Raw genomic sequence first — 18,846 nt, 5'->3', positions numbered from 1 at the left:
TGATTGCTCTGTATTGTGCTCAGGCACAGTACACTTCCTTGGCCTTGGCACATTTGGAGAGGTGTGCTATGGCGTGGTGCACTTCATAATAATCCATGAGGTATAATCGCTGATATGGCTCCTCTTTATAATCATTGGTGGGGGTGTTAGCGGGCTGTGACTTACCAAAAAGACTTGACATAGGCCAAAAAGTAACCAAAAACATGCTTTCAATGTTCTCTGTTGTGCTGACTCCGATGATAAACAGATGCTTCATGATGATGTAGGCGGGCTATGCATGTGTCATATCACGACAGCATGACATATAGAGCCAATCGTGCTTAAGCCTGGTTCATATTGGAGTTGTGTGACCACGGGCTATACGGCCTGCTGGGGAATGGCTCTGCAGGGGGCCAGTTGTGCTTGAATCTGGCACCGTACGGATGGCCAGTGTGTCCGTGCCCTCAGACATTTGTGAATAGCGTGTGTTGTAAAAGAATGCTGATGTAGTTTTTTGTGTCGCCTTTCTTATACAAAGCAGGTGAGGAGAGGGTCTGGGCCTCATTCTGGAACCACCTCCCGCGATCAGCTTACAGGAGGAATATTATTTCCAGTCTGGCAGGATGAAGAAAGGAGGGGAAGGTGTTAGATGAACAGAGAAAAGTGCAAATTAGATTTTTTTTTCCCCAAAAAGACTACATTCTGCCTGTTGCTGCAGTCTTAGCTTCCTCATCACCCAAGGCTAAGACTAAAAATAGCAAATTCCAGCCTGTTAGTATTAGTGTGTAGGTGTATGTGTGAGCGTGTGTGTGTGCTTGTGTGTGTGTGGTGCAGCTGCTCACAGGGAAGGTTGAATTGGAGCTGATGAGGGCCGTATAAACAGTGAACATCTGTGAGAGGCTTTCATACTGTAAAAATATACTACGCTGTTCAGAGTGTGTCTGTGTGTCCTTAAATTTGGAGAACCGCACCCCTCTCTTCTACTCTCTCTTACTCCGTCTCTCTGTCAGACTAAACCTTGGTGGCCCATCCCCCCTATTAAGCATTCCAGCAGACTTCAGGGGCCCTCATTGACTTCCTGACTGCTTCTCCCTGACACACACAGACAAGCAAGCAAGCACACACATACACACTGATACAAATTGACGTATTTATAGAATGGTACAGTTGGCAGCAGGATTCATTAGACTGTGTATAAACAGTGTATTCAAGCATACACTTGTAAGCATGACTTATGCATGTTAATTCGGCTCATGACATTAAGCTACATGTGTGCATACATTCATTAGTGCAACAGTGTCCGATCAATCTGATGGGACCAACATGACACAGCTTGTTCATGCAGCTGTTTGAACATTTGTATCATTTAGAGGATTTCACAAACATCTACAAATTATTTACATCAAGAGATGATATGAGGATCCAGTTTGTAGTTTGGGTTGATGTGAGATATAATCAGCACTAAAGTGGTGTGAATTACGTACAGTACATGAGTTTTTGAGTATTCTGTGAAAGTCGATCAGAAATGATGTTTGCATCAGTCTGTCATGGTGTTGGCAGCCATTATAAATGAGTCAAGCTTTGTCACTAGCTTGAATTAAGTTTTCAACCTTTGACGCAGAAGGATGAGAATAAGTCACATGTGGGTGGAAACGACTTCAGCACAGCTGCAGCATGTATAAAATGAGTATTAGTCACAGCTAGTTGGTATATAATTTGATGTAATAGGGTGGGTATAATTGGCCATATGCATGTGTATCTTTGCATGTGCATGACTAAAAGCATTGGGGGGGGGGTGTCATAAAGACAAGAGATCTTTAAGCTTTCTCATACAAATAAAATACAGAAAGCAAAACATATATAGTGCTCACACAGTAGCCATATAACAAACAAGAACAACAAACTAACATGTAATGTCTTTTTTTCTAGTTAGATGTCTTTATCCTAATTTTTCAATTATAATTGTTATGTCATTTTGTCCATTTTGGCTCACCATAGCTACCGCTGTGTCTTCCTGCTTCCTGCTGCGTCTTCAATGGAAAATCACCGCTCCACTTACTACACCACTATGCTTTTAAAAGTATATTTGACTTTAAGAAAAAGTCTGACAGCTCAGCTGACAAGTCAAAAGGTAATGCACACTTTGTTTCAAAATAAAAATACCACTCAGCTGGCTGAGCGCTATAAGAAAAATTAAATTCAGTAGTAAATTTCACTGCGGAACATGAGAAAAATGAATACCGACACACAACCACCATGAAAGATCAACACAAGCTGAGCCAGTGTATGCAGCCAATTCAAATCCATCAACATCCCTTCTTTTTAGTCTCAATCTCTGTCTCCTTCACTCTCTGTGTGAATAAAAAATTCATGAGGAGCTGACAATTTACAGAAAAAGACTACAACCGATATCTGTTCTCCACTGGAACCACTCAAAGTCCACTTTACATCCAAGGGATGAGGAAATGACAGGTGCACAATGAAAATCAGTCAGTAAGACATACACACTGCAGGTAACCTTTCCCTCAAGCCCTGCAAAATGGATCAGAAGGAGTTTCTGTCAAACCTTTAAATTCAAAGGAAAAGAGCAAAACCCATCTCTTAATCTTCAACCAAGACAGTCCCAAGGTTTCTAACTGGATCAAGCTTTTTGCCTCCAGAGATTTATTACTGGATTCTGTCAGGAGATTTTACTGGGGAATATTTTTTTTAAGTTGTATTATAGAAAAGTTCAAAGAAAGATTGAAGAAAGAGCATTCTTGTATGTTTTTAACAGATACTAAAGGGAGAAACAGTTTGATAGCTTCATATTGCACCCAGAATGAGAATCAAGATGAGACACAGACAGTAATGGCTGCTGATGCTCTGTGCTTTGATCAGTAAAGAAGTGTTGGGATGCTGTGGACACTACCGCTGCTCGTTAATTAAAGTAAGTTCAAGTTATTGAAGCATCGAGAAATGATAAAAGAGGAATACAGCAAGACGCACAGAGGAGGAGACATTTTTCCTTTCAGTTTTACACCTGAGCAGATAAATAAGAGCAAGGCTACCCTCACAAACTGGAATATTCACATTAAAATGTATAGATGTACTTGTATAAGTGAGAGCTGTGTGCCTCTGCATGTGTCATGCACAGTAGGACTCCAGCAGCTCCAATGCACTCGTCTCCAGTTTCAGAGAGGAAGCCGTCTGCAGGATTCCTCCCACACGCTGCAGAACTGTTATGGCGTCCTTTAACAAATCAACACGATAAATCACAGCTACAAGTGTTTCCTTAGTATGATCTTCTCTTCCCTTCCCGCACGGAAAACAGCACTGGATTCAGTAGCTGCAACTTCAACATGAAAGTGAGAGATCGACTGGTTGGCAGGCGAGCTCTCGGTGTCGTGAGGGTGAGCGTTATTTTGGCCACTGTAATCGAATTGCATTCTTGTTACCATTTTTCTACTTGAGCGCCATCCATGAAAGAGAGAACGAGCAGTGGGGGGAGGGCAGGGGACACACACAGAGAGAAAGGCAAGAGAGAGTGTGCCAGCGAGCACTCCGGCCAAGGAATGCAAAAGGGAAAATAAAGCTGAAGAGAAGAAAAACAAAGAGCAGAGTGGGAGAAAGACACAGGCAGAGAGAAAATCAATACCTTGCCTTGAAGAGAGGCCTACACCAAAGGTGCAATTATGCTAAATGTGTTTTGTTTACGCAGCAGCAGGCCGCGGAAATTTCTCAACCGGGGGGGCTGGTGCCAAATTAAAACATTATGACTGCAGGGAAGAAAGACTCCAAACAAATTTACTCTGAATTCACCATCTTGCCACATGTGTTTCGGCATTTTTTTATAGGAACATAAGATGCCATTAAATTCAACAAAGGCCTCTGGTTGAAAGCTGTTTTTCTGTTGTTGGTCTCCCTGGCAGTTTCTGCCCTGATCGCCTATCCTGCTCTTTTGTCTTAAAACAAACCCACACTGGCTGTGTCCTGTAGTACAATATTTCAGTTGACATTTCATTTCAATAGATGATGTTAAATACTGAAGAAGACACCGTTTTTCATATGTTGATGCGCAAACTGTCAAAGAGATGGGGCTGCAGATACTTCAGGATGAGGGCCTTTTCTGGTTGACCCATGGAGAAAAGATGCATTTCAAAGGGAATCACTCTTTAAAAAAAGAACAGCGAATAAAACTTGTCCATCATATAAAACTATAAAATATGGAGTTCTTTTTCATCTTTCTAAAAGTCAGAATTACTTCTTTCCACAGTCCCCACATCTAGAATATGAAAATGTATTTTCTTCAGGAAGAAAGAAGTCGCAACAAGCAACTCCCAGAAGGCCGTGCTTTGACCTGGATAAATGTGAAGTCAAACATTGCTTCCTATCCTTTTTTCATAAATATAAGCAGTTTTTTGTAAAGGAGGAATAATACCACTCTATGCAGCTGTGAAGCTACTATATGTTTGTTCGACTGCTTTACATTGTGTGGGATATGAATGTAACTAAGTTTAGGACAGAATAAAAAGTCAAGGCCAGCCATTATCCAGTCTGAACTCTCACTGAATTAATGGCTGAAAAGTTTACATCTAAATACACACAAATAAGTACATCTAAATACCACACGACAGTCGTTTAAGCCTCAAACACGACAGCTGAGGTACCACAACCAAAAACAACTCGGCCACATAAAGGGCTGTAGTGGCAAAGGGGACAATTCCTCTGGAGTACCATACTACAATACTGCGGATCACCACAGGCCTTCAGAGATGTGGTAAGTTAAAAGAGGCGAGGGTGTGAATGTAGCAAGGTTGGCCTCAGAAAATGCCGCCACACCATAGCAGTACAACATTCCAGTCACAAGAAACCCTAAATTGTCAACAGCTGTTTGTGCTCTGCGTCTTCAAAGGGGGCTCCATCCTCCTCCACGGGACATCAAAAGCAATGTCATGATGCTAATCCAATCACCAGTCTTCACTGAGGGACTGACTTGTTCGACAGTGTAAAGTCCCCATTTGTCAGAACTGCGCCCTGCCGTGAAATGTGAGCTGACGTGTGAAGGACAAGATGACAGCGTCAGGTGACAGTCACTGCCAGTGTATGTCGTTGTGGTTAGTTAATGCTTGAAGCGGTACGGGCAGTGAGGTACGCCAAACTACATCACCCAACATGCAAAAGCTGATTCCAGGAAAGAGAGAAAAAAAGAGGGAAAGGGGGCACAGTGGTGGCATATCATTTGAAATGCAAGCTTGGTTGACGTTTGCCAGCAGGAATAGAGACTTAAGTTTACATCAAGAAGTGTCTTCTGACTTCTTGCCAGGTGATGAGCTGGATGCTGCTGAAAGATGACAGCAGAGGGGTAGATGAGTCACCTGGAATCAAGAGCACCTCACCCCGGCTCAAGAAAACGATAAGAAACATGTCTTGACAAGGTAAATGACACTGCGCCCTTGTTGGTAGGTTTTAGAGTTCAAACAGCATCAAAGAGGCTCATGTTAGTCAGAAAGCAACCTCTGAATCAGGTGCAATGCATCTTGCCTCAATATACAGCACTGCACATCACCTGTCGCCTTAACCAGCTGTTACTGTTTCCATCAATGGCTTTAAGTCTATTTTCCCCCAGCTCAGAGGTCGTCCAAAGGCAGCAACTGCAATCAAGGCACCGCAAGCAGTAAGGGGGTTACCGAGACAAAACTGCATGGATGTAATACATTAGGTCTGAAATGAGGGGGAAAGGCTTTGTCATTGAATAGGCTATAAGGAAAGATTACAGCTGTAGAGCTTAACACTCACAGTGTTTCATCCCTTAATAGTGAGGGAGGGGGAGAGACGGTGTAAGGGGAAGAAAAGGGTAAAGCAGAAGGAGGAGGGGGTTGCCGTGTCTTGTGGGGTATCATGCCATGCCCTTGCAATGCCCTGTCATGCAATTTGCTGACATGCTTATCTCAGAGTGGTGGACACAATTGCCCAACAGAAAAGTGGAGCATCATTAAAATCTGATGAGGCCCACATCAAACAAGGGGGTCAAAATATTTGCTCTTTCCAACTAAGAGAGGTTCTTCTTTTTCAGCTGACTGCTCACTATCGCTGTAATAATGTTTCCTTGTCAATTTCCCCTCCGTCTGATTCTTTCTAAATTGACTTTCTCTCGTCTCTTCCTCACATGAGTTCCTCCCTCCTTTTTAATGCACTCTCTTTCTCCCGCTCCAGTCTTTTCCTTGACAGGACTGGCAGTCTTTGTCTCGGAGGAATCCTTCCATCTACCTCCTTCCTCCTACTCTCTCTTCTTTCTTTCCATCATTTGCTTGCATAGCACACACATTTCTAAATTCTTCTCCCCCTCCTTCCTTATATCCCTCCCACCTATCTCGACAACCAGTGTTGCGTGCCCACGCCGCCTGCGCCAACAGGTCAAGTGCATGCAATCGCCTCAGCCAACAACCTGCACTGGCTGGGATCAAGCAAGATCATGGACTCAGGGTAAAAATATCTCACGCATTTGGCAGCTTTTCAAAGTCAAAGTGCAAATTAACTTTGTAAGGGGGGGGTTTCTTTGAGGTGGAAGCCAGTGGGCAAGGATTTGAACTCTTGGAGACATCTTAAGTACATCAGATCCAATTTGCATTGTCAAAGTGAACAACAGTATATTTTAAATTTTGCTCTATCTTGCGTGGTTATTGAAGGGCAAAGTGTCATCCTGTTTGCTATTCAAGAGTCAATTACAGAGCTGTTTGGCTGGCAGACAAATTGTAGCTGAGGACTATGGGCCAAAGTCACCTTTGGAATAAGACTTGTGGTGGGCTGTGTAGCCGGTGGGTGAATACGATGCAAGAGGTGACGGGCTGTTGGGGAATCGTATCAGAGTGTGTGCAGAAAACTGATGGATAGCTCGCCTGTAACCAACTCTCCTCTTTCTGACCCCTGCAGCTGAACAGGACACAACACCCCATTGTTCAACACTCATGTTTGGAAAGGGGCAGCACCAGCCAGACTCACACTCACACAAGGGTGCAGCTGCGAATGATACACACAATCTCACATGCACAGACGGTTGCTGTTACAAATGATTTGATGTTCACAAACTAATGCAGACACATGCAGACAGTTGAGTATGTGTACTATGTGTGAGGACACACACACATCTAATGCTACTGCGGTTAGTGGAGAGGACACCCTCATCTGTTTACAAGCTTGTGTGCCAATGCTGGCTGCAGCTATTTAAGTGGGAAGCAGCAAGTAGAGGTTCCAATTACAATCATGGCAGAAAAAATTAAAGGTGCTTGAACGGGCTAATAACCACTAAAACCCCTCTGTGCAAACCCCACTGAACCCGGTGCACGCACGCAAAAGCTCATTTCCCATGGTATGCCAGCCATTTTTCACCGTGCATGCTTTTAATCTCATTGACATCAAAGTCATTAGTGCACAGAAGTGCTGTTGTATTTGGAGCATACTTGGTTTATACAGATTTGGAATTTAAAGTTTAAGCAGATAAAGTGGCTTTGGTGACTTTTTTAAGCAACCTTGACTTTTTAAGAGTCTTACACATCCTAAACCATAACCAGGAGGGGTTAAACACTATTAATCCATGACTCCCCAGGTGGATGATGGTCTCTGGATTTCATCTCGTAAACAGCAGCAATCCTGGGACCACCATTCTGCATCCACCATACGGCTCCTTCTATACCTGCAAGATTACATACACACCACATTGGTCCTGCTAACTGTCAGGCCCAAAACACACACACAAAGTCATTTTAGGTTGCAGATATCCTCTGACAAAGTCCCCGCAACCCATTTTATGTGCTGTAAATTCAATACAAAAAAGGGGACGGGGGGAAAATCAGTACATTTTGCATGAAATTCCTGCTTTGAAGTGAGTGACGCATTTAAAGAGAAGGAAAATAGCTGACTTCAAAGAATGGCCCAGGTTCCTCAAGGTTCCTCCTGGCTTCTTTTTTTAAACTTACTATGTTCGACTCCATTCTGCCTGAGCAGCTTATGGTTGGCTATCAGTGTGACAGAGGCATTTTAGCAAAACTGTTACACTTGAAATGTCTTCCAAATAGGTTAAAGTTACTGCTTATTCCATATGAAAAATTCACTTTCTTTGCTCTTTTCACTTACTTACATCCCAACCTCTGTTAAATACCATAACTCTGTGGCCAAGACATGAGGAATACGTTTTTATTGAACCAAAATATTTGATTTTTTCAATATTCTAAATCTTTTGTTAGTGTTCGAAGTGTTGCATTTTCTCACAGCCAAAGTCAATGTAACTCCTCTCAGAATGAGAATTTTTACTGATTTCAATTAGCTCATTAACTTTTAAAGTATGAATGTTTTAAAAATTAAAATTGAAAAAGGCAAAATTGTCAGCAAACTGCTCACTGAAATGAAACCACAGAAGAATAAAAACCATCAAACCGCCTTTGACTGAACATAAATATGACACCCAGCTCAAGCGTCCCTTTTTATTCAGATCCTATTTGACCAAAACAGAAGCAAAGGCCACCATCCATCATGTACGAAGCTGCCCTCTTTCTTTCCTTGAATGTCTGCATACACTAAAGCCAGCCTGCCCTTCATAACACATGCCATTCCCAAGCAATTCTCCCAAAGGCGTCAGCCACACAAGACCCCTCTGTGATTTACAATGGAGGGGCCCTCTCCATTATTAACTGGATAGGCTCGCAGCCTGGGGGTTAGACCATTACCTCCACATGGGGGTAGATGCCACAGGCAGTGGTTGGTCTCCCTCTGTTGTAAAACTACACATAATAAAAATGATAGATACCATTTGTAAATTCAAGCTCTGGGCAAGCTCAGAGTCCTTGGTTTTCCAAAAACATTGCTTGGTGTAAGCTCTGTGGTTGACCAAAGCCGCGTTCATTGTGAACAAATTGCAAACAAAACAAATATGATCTGTCACAGTTTGTGGGCACTTATTCAAAGCATTTTATAGTAACATGACGGTATCAATTTTGTGAGCAAACCCTGAAAGTCTGAGTGCCAAAGTCTGCTAAGTATTCTTGGGGAGATAATATGCCCCTTCAGCCACAGTAACAGCATCACTTTGCACCACTGACTCACTCAGGTCAAGGCTTCTCTTTACAGAAAAACAGCTAATACTATTACACAGCAAAACCACAGCAGCACATCCAGTGCATCCTGTGCACACGAGGTAACTAAAACTGGGTATGATGGGCAGAGAAATGATCTCGTTGGCTGGAAAAGTGGTTTGAGCCTGGCCAGTTAGGCATATCTCCTCTGGCATCAAATCCTCTCTGCTCCGAGCCCTGGCACAGGCCTGACCCGCGGCAGTTGGCAAACGGGACGACGGCCATCTTAGTGATTGCGAAATTGGGAGCACCCCTGTGAGCCTAAAAGACAGTTTGGCTGTAGCTTAAAAAGCAACTAAACCCCAATCTGCTCCTTCCTATTTCTGCCCTTATGGTATATCCCTGGAGGGCAGTGGTTCAAATTCATTAACGCTCCTTTATCTCCATAAAAATGGGGGACCCTCTGTTTTCCATCCACCTCCTGTTTCTAAGGCCCAGACTCCATTTCCCCCCTGCCTGCTGCTTGCTCTCTCTCTCTCTCCGACTCCTCGTCCAACTCTCACTGTCCTCTCCGCTTTCATTGTCTCTGTCTCTCCCTCCTTTTTCACCACAGTAACCCAAGGGCAAGTGGGGAGCTGTGAACACCAACCCCCATTTACATGCCAGACCTGCTTTTGTCTTCCCTTCTGCCCTTGTATTTTTAGTCCTACCTACCGCCTGTTGAGACTACAGATTGGAGGCTGTAAGATGACAAATGTCAAAGGTACTGCCTTGGGGGTGAGGTGTAAATCCAGAGACACCCCACCCTTCCCTTTGGCTAAAAGACTAAATCTTCATTGCAGATTGGGTACATCCTGATTAGGCTCTATCTATTTGGCTCTGCTTTCACATTTTGGCTTTGTAGCTGACACTTTTATTTATTAAAAAACTTCTAATGAGCATGCAAATCATGCAGATGGTGCTTTTAGCTGAAGGACACTCACCAGGAAGTGTTAGGATGAAACTCATCAAATATGGTTTTGTGACTCTAATCTCAGGGTACCCTTAAAAAAAGTTCTTAGGATTATGACTTCCAACTAAATTATCTTATGTATTTTACAAATGTATTTTCTTTTCAAATGGAGTTTATTTCTTCACTTCCTGACACTATTTCTGCAGTCTTCATTGAAGTATGCATGATATCTCCCTATCTGTAATTCATTTCTTTTCTACTTCCCACTTGGTGGCATCAGGCTGCGACTACAATCGGCAAAGCGCTGGCTTCTCTTTCCCTGTGTAAACACAATCTCCCATATCAGCAGCAAATAGACAAACTCTGATAACAGCCTTGTTCCCTTTATAAAGTCCATCTACTTAACTGCTTCTGTGCTAGCCCAACTCCCTCGTTCATCAGATAAACCAAGGGGAGACTCTCACTTATGGATGAAAAGATCTTGCCATTGCTGGGATAACTGTGTCTGTTTCTGAATTCAAAATCTCAGATGCAACATTTCTCTCTTTATGACCCATGCTGCAAGACAGTCGTCACTATGTTGAACATGTTTTCTAGCAATTAGGTCATTCTGGATGAACCCAGAATCCACTGAGTGCAGATTTAAATGGGCTGAAGTGACCCTTGCAAAGTAGGGGGCTGATGAGTTTTCATAATGATCCTGTTGACATGCCTTAGACGCCAAATCAGATGTCCCATTGTCTACAGACCATCTGTCTGATGACCTCTCAAGCAAACCAAATGACAATATTTCAGAGTTAGTTTTTCAGAACTTTGGAGCATTTTTATCCATCCAGTTATGATCAGCTGCTTGGCTTTTTCTTTCTTGGCCTAGAATAAAATTCTGAAAATAAAATCTTCCAAACCATTCTGCCACTGTGTATTTGATCTGTAAACAAAAGGATACCAGCAGCAGGTGGGGAGCCCCCAACCCTGTGGTAGTTCTAATCTCCTCAACCATGGCTGGTATCTCTGATTACTGTGTTGTCGTTCTTCTCCCAGCAGCCATCACTTTTTAATCAGGATTATCTTATCTTACCTGACACTGAGACTCAAAAGTTAATTAGGCATCCAGCCACTGCAGGTGCCAGCGTCCTATTGTAACTGCTCAAATTGTATTCAATTTCTTTCTGCCCTAAATTATCCTAATTACAGAGTCTGCAAAACCAAGACTTGAACAAAATAAATATCAAAGCCTCATTGTAGTCCTCTGAAAATGCTTTCAAAATTTTAGAATACACACACAAAAAAATAAATTGTTGCATGTGTGTGTGTGCATCTGAACACTGTGTTTGACATTTTTACTATGAAATCACAACCACATTCTGTTCAGCCAGCGTTTGACAGTCATCTTCATCTCTACGAACAAATGTCAGAAAAACAACTAAATCTTCACCTTCTGCAAATAAAAAAAAAAGAAAACACCAGGTTGCCCACTGTGTTTGCTGTCAGCTGGAGTACAGAGGAGAGAGCCTGTCTCCATTTACATACAAATGTCACCTTCCATCCTCCCAGGGGCTGGGGAAGGTTTTACTCTCCTCACCGTGATGCGCTTGACAAACCTTTCTTCCCCGTCTGGCAGAAAAGCTTGTGATGCACAGCGAGAAAGTGAGAGGAGACTCAGTGTATTTTGCTTCTAGTGTCTTCTCTCTGTTTTGTTTCTCTTTTACGCGCCGCTGGTATGCTGTAATTTGTGTATCCAAAGTGAAGTTCACAGGCTTTGTTTCCATTTTACTTTCTTTCCACACAGAATTCTAGATGCGTCAGTACTTCAGGTAGCCAGAAATCAAACCGGTTGAGTAAAGAGTTGATGTAACTCTTAAAACTGTAACTTCCATCACTAAGTAATAGAGTTAATGGAGTCATCTGCATATGAGGCAACTTTAACAGCACAGTAAACTGGACAGTCCTACTTGTAATCACAGAGATACACAGACAGGCCTTTTCTATAGCTGAATGGCCCACATAGTGAATCTGCACCACCTCACATAAACCAGGACGTGGGTCCCCTGATGCATAGGGATGAACAATCAGCCCGACAGGCAGGTAGTTACTCCCTCTTAACCCCAGCTAGCACTGAGTGATGCAACAGAATAGCAGGCTACCTCCCATATTCCCCTCCTCCTCAGCTTTCCCCTCCCTTTCTCCCAGCCTCTCTCCTCTTGTTGCCCTTCCTTATCTCTTTTTCTCCCTTACCTCCTATTTCCTTGCACACTCCCTCTCTTCATTATTCTCTTTTCTCTCCTCCCCCCTCCTCCTTCAACTCCTATTCACTGGCTCCCGTCTCTATCTCTCCTCCTCCCAGAGGCCCATGTTTCCTTGCTTGCATTACACACAATTACTTCCATCCATCAATTATCTGCCTACTCCTCTTTAGCTACCCCACTTCCCTTTTTCTTCTCTATGACAACAACCCCCACAATCTAGCACACACACGTTTCTTTGCGAGTTCCTTCTCTCCCTAAAGCTCACCCCTCTGAGCAGCTGAGTGTACCTCCCCTCACTCTTCTCCTCCTTTCTCTTCCCCCAGAGCTCACCCCTCCTGTCGCTACCCCCCACAATACCAGATGTCCCTAAAGTTTGGTTGAGGGTGTGCATGTGTGGAGAGGGCAGGAACAAAGAGGCTGGGTAGTGGGTTTGGGGGGTGAATGTGTGGGTGGGTGTGGGTTTAAATGGGCTGAGGCATATTGCCCTGGGCTTCTGTTTGTGTCGGATTAACAACTTATAGAGCACACAGAGCCACACAGAAGCACTGACTTTAAACAATTTCAAACTGAGACAGCAAAGCCCATGTTTAGTGTGAATTAGTCAAAGCGATTTATCGTGTTTTTCTGAGGTCAGGCAATGATCTGCTCTCAAAATTGATATTTCTACAATAACTCTGCAATAGCTGGCAACAATTCGAGCTTTTATGACCTCAGATGAAGCTTTTCTTCATGAGCCAAATGTTTGACAAGAAAACAAAGTTGCAGAAATGAAAGCTACACTGAAAGCAGGATTTGAAACATTGGGGAAATCACCCCATGTACTAAAACGCAGGATCCGAATCCAAACTTAGTTTCTGCATGATGTCACCAACTAGAAAGCACCTGGCCTCCCAACTGTTCGCCAATACATTACATGTATTTCTATTACTAAACTTGTATAAAACCCACATTCTTTGTGATTGGTTTGACAGTTTCTTGTCACTTTCTGCAGCACCTGAAGCTCTGCACAAGATCACCCTTTCTGAAAACTTGTTTTTGTGTTAAATATTTCAATACATGAATCATGTTATTGGGGGTCTTTATAAGACGTAGACTTGATGAATAATTTCACCAACAGGTGGGGCCAAGCAAATAAGTGACAATATACTGAACAAATTAAAGAATAGGTAATGACAAAATATGATATAAGTAGGATCAATGAACTCTCCCTCCCCCTGACACCATACCCACAACAGGTTCAGTAATTCTGAGGGAAACACTGAAGAAGACATTGTTCTTTAACAGCTGGAACTGCCACTTCAAACAGACCTGCTAATTAGGTAACAGCAAGTCCTTCTGAATTTAAGAATATTTTATAAATACTGAAGCAACAGTCACGACAACGAAGGAGGAAAAAAGTTCAGGCATGTTGCTTAGAGAAACTAGGACCTGTTGTCTTTGTTGCCAATCAGCTGGTGTCCACTAATGTCCAAACCCTTACTGAGTTAGGAGGCTTGAATATTTTTTAATTGCATAAACAGAAATGTCTTGAGAGCGATTCCGCTCTATGCAGATGACATTATTAACCCTTCATTGCACAACGTACACCCTTCATACAGGCTTACATCTCGTCACGTAACAGTTCGCCTCGGCTGTGTTTAAATGAGCTAAGCACAACCTGTTCAAACCCTTCATGCGTATGAATGGGGGTCCTTTGCCACCCCACCACTATGTGTCTAAAACCTCATGGGGGTCAACTTGCCACGGCTTGGGGCAGCCCTTCCTGCCAGACCTAGTTTGCGAAGAGGAGGAGGAGGAGGGGGAGGACGCAGACACCCCAAGGGAAACCTCTGTTCATCAATCTAGGGGAGGCCAGCTGGTAATTACGTTTAACACAGGAACAAACCAACAGCAACCAGACAGACAGGCAGGACCAGACACTTCCATTTGATGTCTGTCCCAGACCGGGTGTTAATTACTTCTCACCATGAAACACCAGTTCACATTAACTCCATAACCATAAGAAGGTGGGATCTCAGCCAAAGGGAGTGGGAAGTGAACGGGCGTCTGTGTCAATACAATAATGTTCAATATAGTTCAATCTCAGGCTTTAACGACTATCAACCATGTTTGTTCAACTGTGTTATATCTTGAGGCATGGTGGAGTAAAAGAGGGAGTAGGAATCAACACAAGGTCTGCTCCTGCTCCTTGTGAAAAGGAGATTACTGTCACTTCATCAGGGGGAGCTGGAGCGAACCATTTCTGTAAAAGCTTGAGGTATCGAGGGAACGTGCAGGAGGCTGGGGAGGTGACAGTGTGACGATGTATTCCTCAAGGCTTTACCAGATAGTCTAGCAGGGATTAAAGTGTTTATGTGTATGAGGGTCTACTTTCACTTTTTCACCTAACAACTGAAAATACAAAAATCTTAAAGTCCTTTCTAACACGGCTCATCTGAGGTGATACTGGGGTAAAAATAAAGTGGAACCCAGTGCATAAAACACTTTCTTTGCATTTAGTAACTAACACTCTCAACCATCAACACACTTGATTTTGGTTATTGACACTAAATGTTTGACACCAGTTGATTTCTCAGAGCTACTTGGAAACTGCAATGAATTAAATGATTAGAAAGCAACCTGCTAATACCTGATATTAAAAAAAGGGTAAAAACAGAAGGTGCGGTGTAGGAAAGGGACAAATTGACTGGGGGATATGTACAGATGGAGAAACATTGAAGGACCTTTACAGTCAGCCAAGATGCTGGCTGGACTTACACTCTGCCAGTGATGGATCGATCCTGCTGAGTTCACACACCTTATCACAGCCTGGTCTTATCAGGCCCCAGCCCCTGAACCTGATTCTGGCCAAATCCATTCCTGGCTTGTTTAGTAGCACTGACCTTTGGGGTTCAGGGTAGGTGTTGTGTAAAAATGACTTTTGGGTATTGCCAGGGGGGGTCATGACTGTTCCTCACCTCCAACGAGGTCTGCTGAGGACAGAGCAACCAATTTTAGACCCAGAGCTACCAGCAGGGGTGTCTCGGTGAGTGGTCAATAATTCCTCTGCCAGCCACCCGTCTCATGTTTCTGCTCCTACGGCCAGGCTGGAAATGTAGGTCTGTGGAGTGAAAATGACATACCAGTCTCTGGAAGTCTAACCTTAATAATGTAAGAAATTATTGTGACTGCAATGTTCTGTTTTTCTCTTTGACTTTTTTTTCTGTCTTGACAAATTATGCTGTTCCAGGTGGAAAAGTTTGAGAATTCTTATCTGAAGTACCTTGCAGTAATCGGACTGCATTCAAAATGGGGGGAGGGGCTTACAAGTGGCTTCAGTGGAACCCACGTATTAGAAATGTGCATTTGTCAATTGTAAATACAACAAAAAGCTTCACTTGCTGTTTACTGCATTTATTATTATTATTATTATTATTATTATTATTATCAGTAGTAGTAGTAGTAGTAGTATTACTTTGTCAGCACGTACTGCAAATAGGGACACGTCGAGTTTTGAAGCATAATGCCAGATTGTGAAGGTAAACAAAAACACTAAGAAAAGAAGACAGAGATGGTACATCTGGGGAATTTCAGCAAGCAGACACTTGCCCAGACAAAGCTATACAGCTGACCTGTGTCCAAAATTCCCAAACTCACAGTCTACACTGTATCTACAATCTCATGCAGCATTATCAGCCCCGCAAAACAGGAGCAGGGAAAGATGGTCTGTGGGGTTTTTGCTTATTTTCAACATGGAGCAAGACAACAAACAAAATGCCAAAGGCATGAAGGAGACTATTTTGGTTTGAGTCTGAAATGGGTTTTCACATTTTATTCTCTCTGGTCTGGTTTGGAAAAGGGTACATTGCGTGTGTTTACTGGAACCCAGACACAGAAGGTTTTTCAGTATTGAGGGCTACATAATTACTTTTTCAGATTGGAGAAGCTCATCTTCTAAGGTAATCTACAGTTCAGTATCAAAATGTCACTCAGGCTTCTATCATTGCCAAAATTCTGGGAACCTAACATTTTTTACACAGATCAACTTATCTTGAACATGATGTTTCTTTTATTTTAATAAAAAGTGTAAAAGCAGAGCGCGTGAGCTGTCTAATAGGAAGTAAGCCAGTCACATAAAGATAACCAAGGCCACAAACAGAGTGCTTTGTTCTGTTCAAATAACCTCCAGTATTCTTGCTCACAGTGACAATCGGCTGAGTTTCCATGTGGCTTGAAAGAATACCAACCTGAGTACAGTGGACTACATTACATAACATAATCACAAAGCATTGACTGCTTTTCTTCTGGAGCCTCCAATGATAAACCACTGCATCCAGACACAGCCCCTCTCTTCTATACATGAGCAACAATGTTGTCATTTGTATAATCTCTCCACTGTTTGATCACTGACTTACCAAACTGTTACAGGTTAGTTTTATGTCTATTTCCACCACAATATTTGTGAAGCAATAAAGGAAATCTGGAAGAAAAGGAATGGTTCATCCACAAATCAAATAGGAGGGAAAAAAGGGGGCATTTTACAAGACTCACTGCCTCCTCTTTTCACAGCCAGACTAATTGCACCTCGTGTCGCTGGAGGAGCACTGATTTAGCACTCGGAGGATATTAAAATGAATAAACACAATTAGCTGTGAGTGCAACCGCGCCTCTGCACAGCGCACATTTCTCTCTCTGCGCTGACAGTCACTTCAGAGCAGCTGCTATTAACTGTGTTGTTGCGTCAAGTGCTCGGTGACTAATTGCAAAGCACTTGATGCCACCAAAACGCTCCTAAATTGGATGTGAATAAAATGACAAGAGCTCCGGTTTTAGGCAAATGGGTGAAAAGACGGCTATTGTATGCACTGACATAAACATACAGTAAATTTGTACAGTTTGCTGTTTACTATGGCTGCATAATGACTGTTAATCATTGTTTACCTTTTAAATACACTGTGGCAGCAATTAATGCTAAAAAACAAGTTTTACAAACTTGGAATAAGTTAAAGTCATTGAGTTTTGAAGTTTATCAGGTATTTATAAGTCAGGTAGTATAACTGTTAATGTTTCTACATAAAGCTGCAGAAAATTTCACGGCAAAAGTGTTTCTGTAGCTTTGAGTGTAGCTTGACGTTAAGCATCTAATAAGTTCTTCTGAAACAGATAAAAGTTAAAAGAAAAAAAAATCTTTTTGATTTTCAGATCCCGTAGAAAAAGATCAGTGAAATTAGTAACACAAGCCATCAATTTCTTCCATCTTTCTTGGCACACTGATGGAAAAACACTCCTCTGAATGGTTAACAGTCAGAGACTGTGGAGTGTATCTACAATCTCCCTCTCCCTTGTAATCCCATTAAAAATGAGAGAATGCACCCTACTGTTGAGGAAGGGGAAATAAAGGGAAAAACAGCTCAGAAGGTAATAATTGCCAAGGAAATGAATTTCAAAACCCCGAGGAGGACACTTCTCCAAGACCTCCATACTTGGGGGAAAAAAAACATCATATCCGGGGCACAATTCAATTAGCTTCCCGTCCAAGTGTAGGGAGAGGAGCTCCGGGGAGAAATCAAAAGTTTTGTCCAATAAAAGAAGTTTTCAAGGATGAAATGTTTTCACCGCCCTCTCGTCCTCCTCCTCCCTCACTATTCATTTATTACCAGTGCTTACAAGCATGCCACTCACACATGCATCGATCTGCGATAAAAATAAATCAGCGAAATGGAATAAAACAGCACCTTACTGATGCTGTTGTGACAGACACGCCGGTCACGCTCGGCCGACTGTGCCTGGCAGCTCATGTTTGGCATTTTCATTGCCTTTTGTCTTTCTCGCCGAGTTATTTGACAGTGATCAGGGGTGATAAATTGTTCAATTAAAGCCACATTAAGAATCCAGAACACACTTGATGCACAGCCTCTTGGTATGTGTTGTCCAATTACTCTGAAGGACAAGACTTCTTCTTGCTTCTGACAATCAACATCTGACTCTCATCGGAAGACAAATGGGTTTATTTAAACAAGCCAGCAGATTGATTGAACACTGGAACGGAAGACTGATGATTCGCAGTTACCACAAAGAGTAAAATTAGAGTTTCCATTGCAAATGGAAGTGTTCAGCACTTTGAGGAGCACGCGTGTTTTATAAAGCTTCTTGTAAAATTGATTTTAACCCACTGAAAGGCACAAAATTAAGGCACTTTAGAGTAGTTATAGTGAATTCCCTTTTCCTCTATCCGTATTTTCTAACTTGATTCTCTTCATGCTTTTGTGTCTTACTATGACCACTAAACTTTAGATCTCAAGATACATCCTTGCACTATTCATTTACACCCAGAACAAAAAAAACAACAGGGTTAAAACCCCTCTCTTCAGCAACCCCCTGCGAATGAAAGCATTACTAATCTTTTTTTGGCTTGCAGTTGCTGTTGGGGTGGGAGGGTAAAGAAGAAGATGAGGGAGGGGGTGTGTGTATGTTGCCCCAGGAAGGTTTAGCCTTAAATGTTCTGATAAAATTAAGATCCATTGCGATGCAAATTGGACTCACTTGACTTAGTGTAAAGCTAGCCAGCCTTTACACACACACATACACACACAAAGGAGAAGGGAAAAAAAGCAGAGCCATAGCCTGGAGCTGCATCTAAACT

The 18,846-nt window shown here is 42.6% G+C and overlaps 1 protein-coding gene across 7 annotated transcripts in view; it reads right to left on the bottom strand.

The window, feature by feature from the left end:
* ptprsa (protein tyrosine phosphatase receptor type Sa) overlaps positions 1–18,846 on the bottom strand; it is a 252,495-nt gene that overhangs the window by 168,077 nt on the left and 65,572 nt on the right. The window lies entirely within an intron of this gene.

The sequence above is a fragment of the Halichoeres trimaculatus genome, unplaced genomic scaffold, assembly GCF_033239565.1.
Source record: "Halichoeres trimaculatus isolate MK-OKI-2021-1 unplaced genomic scaffold, fHalTri1.1 fHalTri1_scaffold_4, whole genome shotgun sequence".
Taxonomy (NCBI): Eukaryota; Metazoa; Chordata; class Actinopteri; order Labriformes; family Labridae; genus Halichoeres; species Halichoeres trimaculatus.
Note: the sequence above shows the minus strand (reverse complement) of the source record. Positions and strands in the feature narration are given on the sequence as shown.